The sequence below is a fragment of the Vulpes lagopus genome, chromosome 1, assembly GCF_018345385.1.
Source record: "Vulpes lagopus strain Blue_001 chromosome 1, ASM1834538v1, whole genome shotgun sequence".
In the NCBI taxonomy this organism is placed as follows: domain Eukaryota; kingdom Metazoa; phylum Chordata; class Mammalia; order Carnivora; family Canidae; genus Vulpes; species Vulpes lagopus.
In genome coordinates, this window is record NC_054824.1 from 177,642,208 (window position 1) to 177,650,455 (window position 8,248).

Here is an 8,248-nt window from a genome sequence, read left to right on the forward strand (position 1 = left end):
TTAAATTTTTTCCCCAAGAAAACCAAATAAATAGCCACAAATTCTTCCCATTCACCTATGAAAAGAGGCACAGAAATGTGATCTTTCAAAGGGAAATATTTGTCCACAGTGTGGTAAGAAAGTATTCCTTCCCATTTGGTGTATGCTTCTAACGGCATATGAGAAAGCAGGGTTAATCAAAAACTGAGCTGAGCCGAAATCTTTCAGTGGGTTGTGAAGTCAACCGAGTGGTCCATGACTAGCACTCCCTAAAAGGAAATAATTGATCAGAAAGGGAGACAGAACATGAGAGACTCCTAACTCTGGGAAACGAACTAGGGGTAGTGGAAGGGGAGGTGGGCGGGGGGTGGGGGTGACTGGGTGACGGGCACTGAGGGGGGCACTTGACGGGATGAGCACTGGGTGTTACTCTATATGTTGGCAAATTGAACACCAATAAAAAATAAATTTATAAAAAAAATAAAAAAAGGAAACAATTGAGGAACAAAGAACAGAAAATGCCAGTTTATACTCGTAGGGGTGCCCCTGCACACACACCGAGTCACAGTGTAAGATGCAGTCCTTACCGTGGTTCGTAGAGTTCTAACTCTGGCATCAGAAGACCTAGGTTCTAATTTTGGTTCTTCCATGAACTCTGTAACCGTAAGGAAGTTCTTAATGTCCCTTCTCTAAATGTTCCTTTCACAGCATCTGTAAAATGAGGGGGCCTGGTAAAACTCTAAGCTTCTGCAATTCTATAAATAGGAAAAATGTAAATTCACTCTTGCATAAATGTACTACCTCCCGAAGGCGACTAGAAATAGGTTGGGAGTGTTTTGAATTAACTGCACTGTTGCTCCTCCAATCCATGTGGCTACTCAAGACTTGACAAAGATGAGCCTTTGGCTCCAGCCAGCCACATTGTCAAAGGAAGTTCGCGTTTCCCGCAGGCTTTTAGGGGAAGGATATATCAAGTCATGATGACATTTTAGGAATAAATGTGTCAAGGACCAAACTCTAGGCACAGTGACTTGCTAGTGGTCAAAGCATCTCCTCTACCAGTCTCTTCACCGTCCTGAAAAAAAGAAATATACCAAGAAACGCAAAGCTTTGTGGAGGTGGGGGCCATGCTGTGGGAATGTGACAAGACGGCTGTCCCTGGTGTGTCCTGTTCACACGGAATGTCACGTACCCCATTGCAGGACCAGTGCTTTCTGCATCAGTTCTGCGCCACAAGCTACTCTTCACTTCTTTGCACTGGAACAAAGGTCTGACTTTTAGCACAAACGGCCACCAGTCTGGATTCAAGCGCACCCTGTCACGGCCTCGCTCCGAGGACCAGTCCCTCTCTGGGTCACAACTTCTCTGCGAGGTCACAGCCCCATCACTTCTCACAGAAAGGCACTTCAGATGCTCCCCCAGCGTTCTGTATATCCTACAAATGTTTCCCTGCAACGTCCTTGACCCTGGTGCCCTCTTGCCTCTGAAATTGGGATGCGATGGAACCTAAGTCTTGATCATTGATGATGGCATGATCACAGCAGTCACTGTAAGGGTTTTGCAATTACGGAGCTCCATGCATGCCTCTTTCCCTGCACTGTGAATAACTTGAGGTGTATGATCTCGTCGTGTGCATTGTTAGATTCCCCAACGGTATGGGCACCACCTGGCACATTCTAGGCTCTCGATAAGATGCTGAAATTAAATTTATCACTGGAGGAGAGAGAAGGAAAGATGTTATCGAAAATAACGACTAAACTGTTATATTTGAGATTTTATATTTAAATGTACTGTATGCGTGCTGTCCAAGAAATTCACTTCTGACCTAAGGGAATTCGGGCACCTGGGTGGCTCAGCGGTTGAACGTCTGCCTTTGGCTCAGGTTGTGATCCCAGAGTCCTGGGATCGAGTCCCGCATCAGGCTCCCTGCAGGGAGCCTGCTTCTCCCTCTGCCTGTGTCTCTGCCTCTCTCTGTGAGTCTCTCATGAGTAAATAAATACAATCTTTACAAAAAAAAAAAATTTAATCTAAGGAAATTCTTGAGACTTTATGGGCCTTTGGAGATCATCTAGACCTGGGCTTCACAAACTGCAGTTTTGGGCCAAATCCAGTCTACCGCCTGCTTTTATGAGTCAAGCTTTATTGGAACACAACAACACATCTTCTGTGGCTGCTTTCATGCTACAACTATGGAGCTGAGTAGTTGTGACACAGACCATATGATCTGCAGAGCCTAAAATATTTACTCTCTGGCCCTTTACAGAAGAGGTTTGCTGATCCCTGGTCTAGACAGAGCAGCAGTCTGGTTTTATATGTGAGGAACGTGAGGCCGGGAAGAGGAAGTGACTTGCCCAGACTCTAGCCATAGAGCTGAGACGGTACTCTAGGTCTCCAAGGTCGCTTCTCTTCTTGACTAGCCCATTCTTTCTTCGCCTGAAAAACAAAAGGTCACTCTGAGGATCTGATTCAGAAAAGTCAGGAAACCATCTCCTGTGTTCCTCTGTTTTGCCAAATCAATATTCTTTTTTTATTTTTTATTTTATTGTTTTTTAAAGATTTATTTATTCATGAGAGAGAGAGAGAGAGGCAGAGACACAGGTAGAGGGAGAAGCAGGCTCCATGCAGGGAGCCCAGTGTGGGACTCGATCCCAGGACCCCAGGATCCCACCCTGGGCTGAAGGCGGTGCTAAAACACTGAGCTACCTGGCTTGCCCCAAATCAATATTCTTGAGCTCCCTGTCAGAGCTGATGGATAAGTCATGTTTTTCCACACATGTCTATTTGAAGGAGTGACAGGGTCTCAGCCTGGATCAAAGCTTTGTCCCCTTGCATTCAGGTGACCTGGGGCACGTTTGGAGAATCATGCACGGGCCTCCTAAGGGGCCTTTCCCGGGAGCCTCCAGGAAAGAGTTCACTTAAGGAGCAGAGTGTAGAATGGCACCAATCTGGGTTCCCATGAGAGGGGCAGGTGGTCCTCCCTCCCCAGGCAATAGGGACCCGTGCCTGAGTCCTCGAGAGGAAGGGCTGCAATAAGGAAGGAATGCAGACTGAGTGGGTTCGGGCAAGGGCCTGGAGGGCATAAGACAGCACAGGAGACGTGTGGCCCTGCCGCTGGTGACTTTGGCTCAGTGCATGGTGGCCTGCGGTTGTTCCACGTGGCCCCGCAGACACGGGTGAGCTCTCTAATAGAGCTCAGCCCAGCAAGCTGGGGCAGGACTGGAGATTAAGGACAGATGCTAGCGATAACCCAGAAGACGATTCTAGATACCCATGTGAAATGCTTCCTGCGGTGCCCTGGAACCAGCAGAGAGGACTCTGAAGGGGCTGGAGGGCTCGTAGTAGCTCATGGGACTCAACAATTGAAATGCTGTTGTGTTGTTGTTGTTATTTTTTTTTTTTTATCCCCAGCTGGCACAGCAGGTAGCAATGACACTTCAAGTGCTAATCCTCTCCTCCCGGTGCCAGCGTGAGTGTGCCATCGAGGTGAGTCTGGGCCCCTCCCGAGCCATGCCCTCAGAGGTGGACGGTGAAGCCTCCAAAGCTCCATTGCTGAGTTTATTAACCCAGGTTCAACAGGGCAGGGATGTGCTCCAAGTCATTCAACAAGCAGATTCCGCTGGCCTATAAATACAGCCGCTGTAGTGGGTGGCTCTGGCACGGCCAACCCAAACCTGACTGGGGCCCAGAGAAAAGGCCTTTGGCCTGTGAGGGATGAAGCAAAAGGAAGACAAACACATGCTAAACAAGTGCGTTCATGCTAGAAAACACTGGCTTATAAATCGGGGGCTTAGAATAAGTCAGAGAGAGGGGAGTCTATCCACTCCCTGTAGGTGGTTATTGCCACGCAACGGGGGTACATGGAGGAAGGTTAAAAATGGCAAAAGAGGGCAGGGAGGAAGAGTAAGCGGGCTTTGCGGTTTGGGTGAGGAAACTTCTTCTAAAAACCATTTGCTGGCCTTGCACGTGCCCAGGGCAGGGTGCCTTCTTCACCGGCCAATGTTGTCACCCACACAGAGCTGCGTGCTACGGAAAATCATCCCAAACTTGGAAATAATGCCAAAATTATTGTGTGTGCCATTTGATGTTGGGCCACCCCATGTGTCCTCCGCCTGAGGCCCCCCCAGTGCTCCAGGGGAGGAACTGGGATCTACTAATGACGAAAGCTGAGGGCCCCGGCTCTGCAAACTTCAGGCTCTGCAAACTTCAGTACTAACTTGAGAACACCGCCAAGTTGCAGATGATGTTTATTCAGTAGAAATGCAAATAAATGTCATCAAATAGCCGGCATAACCCCAAAGGGTCCGATCTTACCACTCGTAGGATGTTAACCAGTTTTATCTGACTTCCAGAACCTCCTTTCATACCCTTTCCTTCAGCATCACATAAAACAGTCTCTTGCATCCTCCCTTGATTCGGCTTCGGCATCCTGCTGGCTCCCTCACTAATGAACTGAATCAATCTTTGACGAGACGTCTGTGTGAGAGTCACGTTTCTAACGTTCTAGAGAACCCCTCTTCCCAGATTCACTGTGGCTTCCCTGTCTGCAGTTAGCCGTCCTATTTTCCATGCATCATAACGAATTGGACTCATCTGGCTTTCATTTCTCGGCTGACAGATTAGACCAAGTCTCTGTGTTAAAAATAATAATAATAATAATAATAATAATAACAATAAAAGAAAGCTCTTTTCATTTCTACTTCGAAGCCGATTCACTTCAGCAAGTTGCTTGGTGACCTTTTGCGCTCCGGGTTGTCCTGGTTAGTCCATGAATGACAGAAGAAAGGTCACGGCCCCTGTCCTAACATATGGTCCAGGCCACCTGGGGAGATGAGTCAAGTGCAGTTTTTAATAATAGTCACCTGTGTTGAGACATCGCTCTGGTATGTTCAGACCGGGTAGCTTATCTGATTTTTTTCTAGGCTCTAGAAGAAAAGGTAGGGAGAAGGATGACTGTGGCCGTAACAGGTTTCTGCCTGTCTTGGCGCTCTCCCAAACTCATCGGCCTGGGAGATTGATTTCCCCTCCAGCCAGCATCTTGTTCAGCATTTCTGCTCATCATGCTCCTGGCATTGCTTCCTCAGAGGACTGTCCATCATTCCTAAACTCTCGCTGCTCCTCTTGATGAATCGGCAGACGGATGTTGGGGATGCAGAATGGAATTTCAGAAAATATGCCTTGATTCACAGACTCATTCCGTCCTTCTTGTTGCCTTCTTTTCTCACATCAGAGAGAATCATCAGGCGCTGTGGTCGTGAGCCAGGAGGAGTGTGTGTGTGTGTGTGTGTGTGTGTGCACATGTGTATGCATGTGCATGTGTGGGCGGGGGCAGCACCCAGAGTAAAAGGAAGAAGATTCCTGGGATGAGTTTGGGGGAGAAAGCTCCTAAACAGGCTGTCCTCTAACCTCTGAAATCTTGTAGGCCCATCTTTGAGGAATATTTGAGGGGCGTGATGCTGATTTTACGGTCTCTTCAAGGTCAGAGAGCAGGCCAGGGGATACGGTGTTAAAACAAGCAGAGAAGGAGGAAGGACAGGGCTTTGGCACCCATATGTTTGTTTGGATAAGAGGCTAAGAACTGGGTGGGGTGGAGCTGAGAGGAGGGGCAGGCAAATCTGGCTACACTTCTGTGAAACTGCTTTACGGATGAAACCCAGCTGGGGTCTCCCGGCCCCTTCAGATCCAAATCAGGTTTGTTTGAACTGTATGGATTATTCAAAAACTAGAACCCTCTTCCCAAATTTCTGTGAGTTATTAGGGGACCTACATGATCTTGTTCGGCTCTGGCACCAATGTTCTGGCCCTGCTGAGTCCTTGTTCTCTGCCCTATATCTAACGGCCGTTCCTTTCTTCTCACCCTGGGTTTGACCCAAGTGTGGGAGAACTTGGCCCCCTCCCCACAAAATAACCATTCAAACATGGAGATGAAGGAGATTTATATGCAGCAACATAAACCGTTTATTTTTATTTTATTTAATTTTTAAAGAGATTTTATTTATTTAATCATGAAGGACACAGAGAGAGGCAGAGACACAGGCAGAGGGAGAAGCAGGCTCCCTGCGGGGAGCCTGATGTGAGACTCTATCCCTGGACCTCGGGGATCATGTCCTGAGCCAAAGGCAGATGCTCAACTGCTGAGCCACCCAGGCGCCCTGCAACATAAACCATTTAAAACTGAGTAGTAGGGATCCCTGGGTGGCGCAGCGGTTTGGCGCCTGCCTTTGGCCCAGGGCGCGATCCTGGAGACCCGGGATCGAATCCCACATAGGGCTCCTGGTGCATGGAGCCTGCTTCTCCCTCTGCCTGTGTCTCTGCCTCTCTCTCTCTTTGACTATCATAAATAAATAAAAAAAAAAAATTAAAACTGAGTAGTAGAAATGGTGTTGGGAAAACTGGACAATCACATGCAAAAGAATGAAACTGGACCACTATCTCATACCATACACAAAAATAAACTCAAAATGGTTTGAAGACCTAAATGTGAGACCTGAAATCATAAAACTCCTAGAGGAGAGCATAAGCAGTAACTTCTTTAACATCAGCCATAGCAACTTCTTTCTAGCTATGTCTCCTGAGGCAAGGGAAACAAAAGCAAAAATAAACTATTAGGACTACATCAAAATAAAAAAACTTCTCATGGCAAAGGAAACAATCAACGAAATTAAAATATAATCTATGGAACAGGAGAAGATACTTGCAAATGACATACCCAATAAAGGGTTAGTATCCAAAATATATAAAGAACTTCTAAAACTCAACACCCAAAACCCAAACAATCCAATTTAAAAACAGGCAGAAGATAGGAGCAGACATTTCTCCAAAGAAGACATACCAACGGCCAACGGACACATGAAAAGATGCTCAGTATGACTCATCATCAGGGAAATGCAAATCAAAACTGCAATGAGATATTATCTCACCCCTGTTCAAAATAGCTAAAATCAACAACACAAGAAACAACACGTGTTGGCAAGGATGTGGAGAAAAAGGACGCCTCGTGCACTGTTGGTGGGAATGCAAACTGGTGTAGTCGCTGAGGAAAACAGCACAGAGATTCTTCGAAAGGCTAAAAATAGAACTATCTTTTGATCCAGCAACCGCACGACTGGGTATTTGACCAAAGAATACAAGAATTCTAGTTCAAGGAGATTTATGCACCCCAATGTTTATTAGCAGCATTATCTACCATAGAAGCTTCTACAGGATATAGAAGCAGCCCAAGTGTCCATCAACTGATGAATGGATAAAGAGGATGTGGTGTATATATATACAATGGGATATTATTCAGCCATAAAAAAAGAATGAACTCTTGCCATTTGCTACAACATGGATGGACCTGGAGGGTATAACGCCAAGTGAAATAAGTCAGCCAGAGAAAGACAAATACCATATGATTTCACTCATATATGGAATTTAAGAACAAATAAGCAAAGGGAAAAAAGTGACAGAGAAGGAGACAAACCAAGAAACAGACTCTTAATTATAGAGAACAAACTGATGGTTACCAGAGGGGAGGTGGGTGGGGTAGGGGCGAAATTGGTGATGGGGATTAAGGAGTGCACTTGCTGGGATGAGCGCCAGGTGGGGTATGGAAGTGAGTTACTATATTGTACACCTGAAACTCAAATGACACTGTATGTTAACTGAAATTTAAATAAAATCCTAAAAAAAATAAAAATAAAAACCTCAAATTATAAAATAATAAAAGTGAGTAGTAGATAATCAATCCTTCTCTTTGAAAGGCCTTGAGCCCCTCAGCCTCTTTGCTCTGCTATTCTCCAAATCCTCTTGTTTTACGCAAAGGCAGGTGGCATAGCACGTAGGAGCATGGAAGCCAACCCTAGAGTTCATGTTCTAGCCTCGCCCTCCTCGGCTGTAAACCTTAGGTAAGCCGCTTCACCTCTCTGTGCCTTATTCTTCTCATCTGTAAAATGGAGGGAATAGCCCACCTGTGCCACGAAGCAGCTGGGAGCGTCAGAGAAGACATAGAAGCCAACGGGCACAGAGAAAGATGTTTGCCACCGTTATGCAAATCAGAACCACGACGAGATGCCACTTCACACCCAGTAGGATGGAGAGCATAAAGAATTCAGATAATAACAAGTATTGGTGAGGATGTAAAAAAAAAAAAAAATCAGAACCCTCCAGTTCTATTACAGCAGAGACATAAAATGGTGCAGCTGTTCTGGAAGACAGTCTGGCAGTTCCTCCAATGACTAAATATAGTTTCCCTATGAGTCAGCAATTCCAGTCTGGGAGAGAGGAAAACATA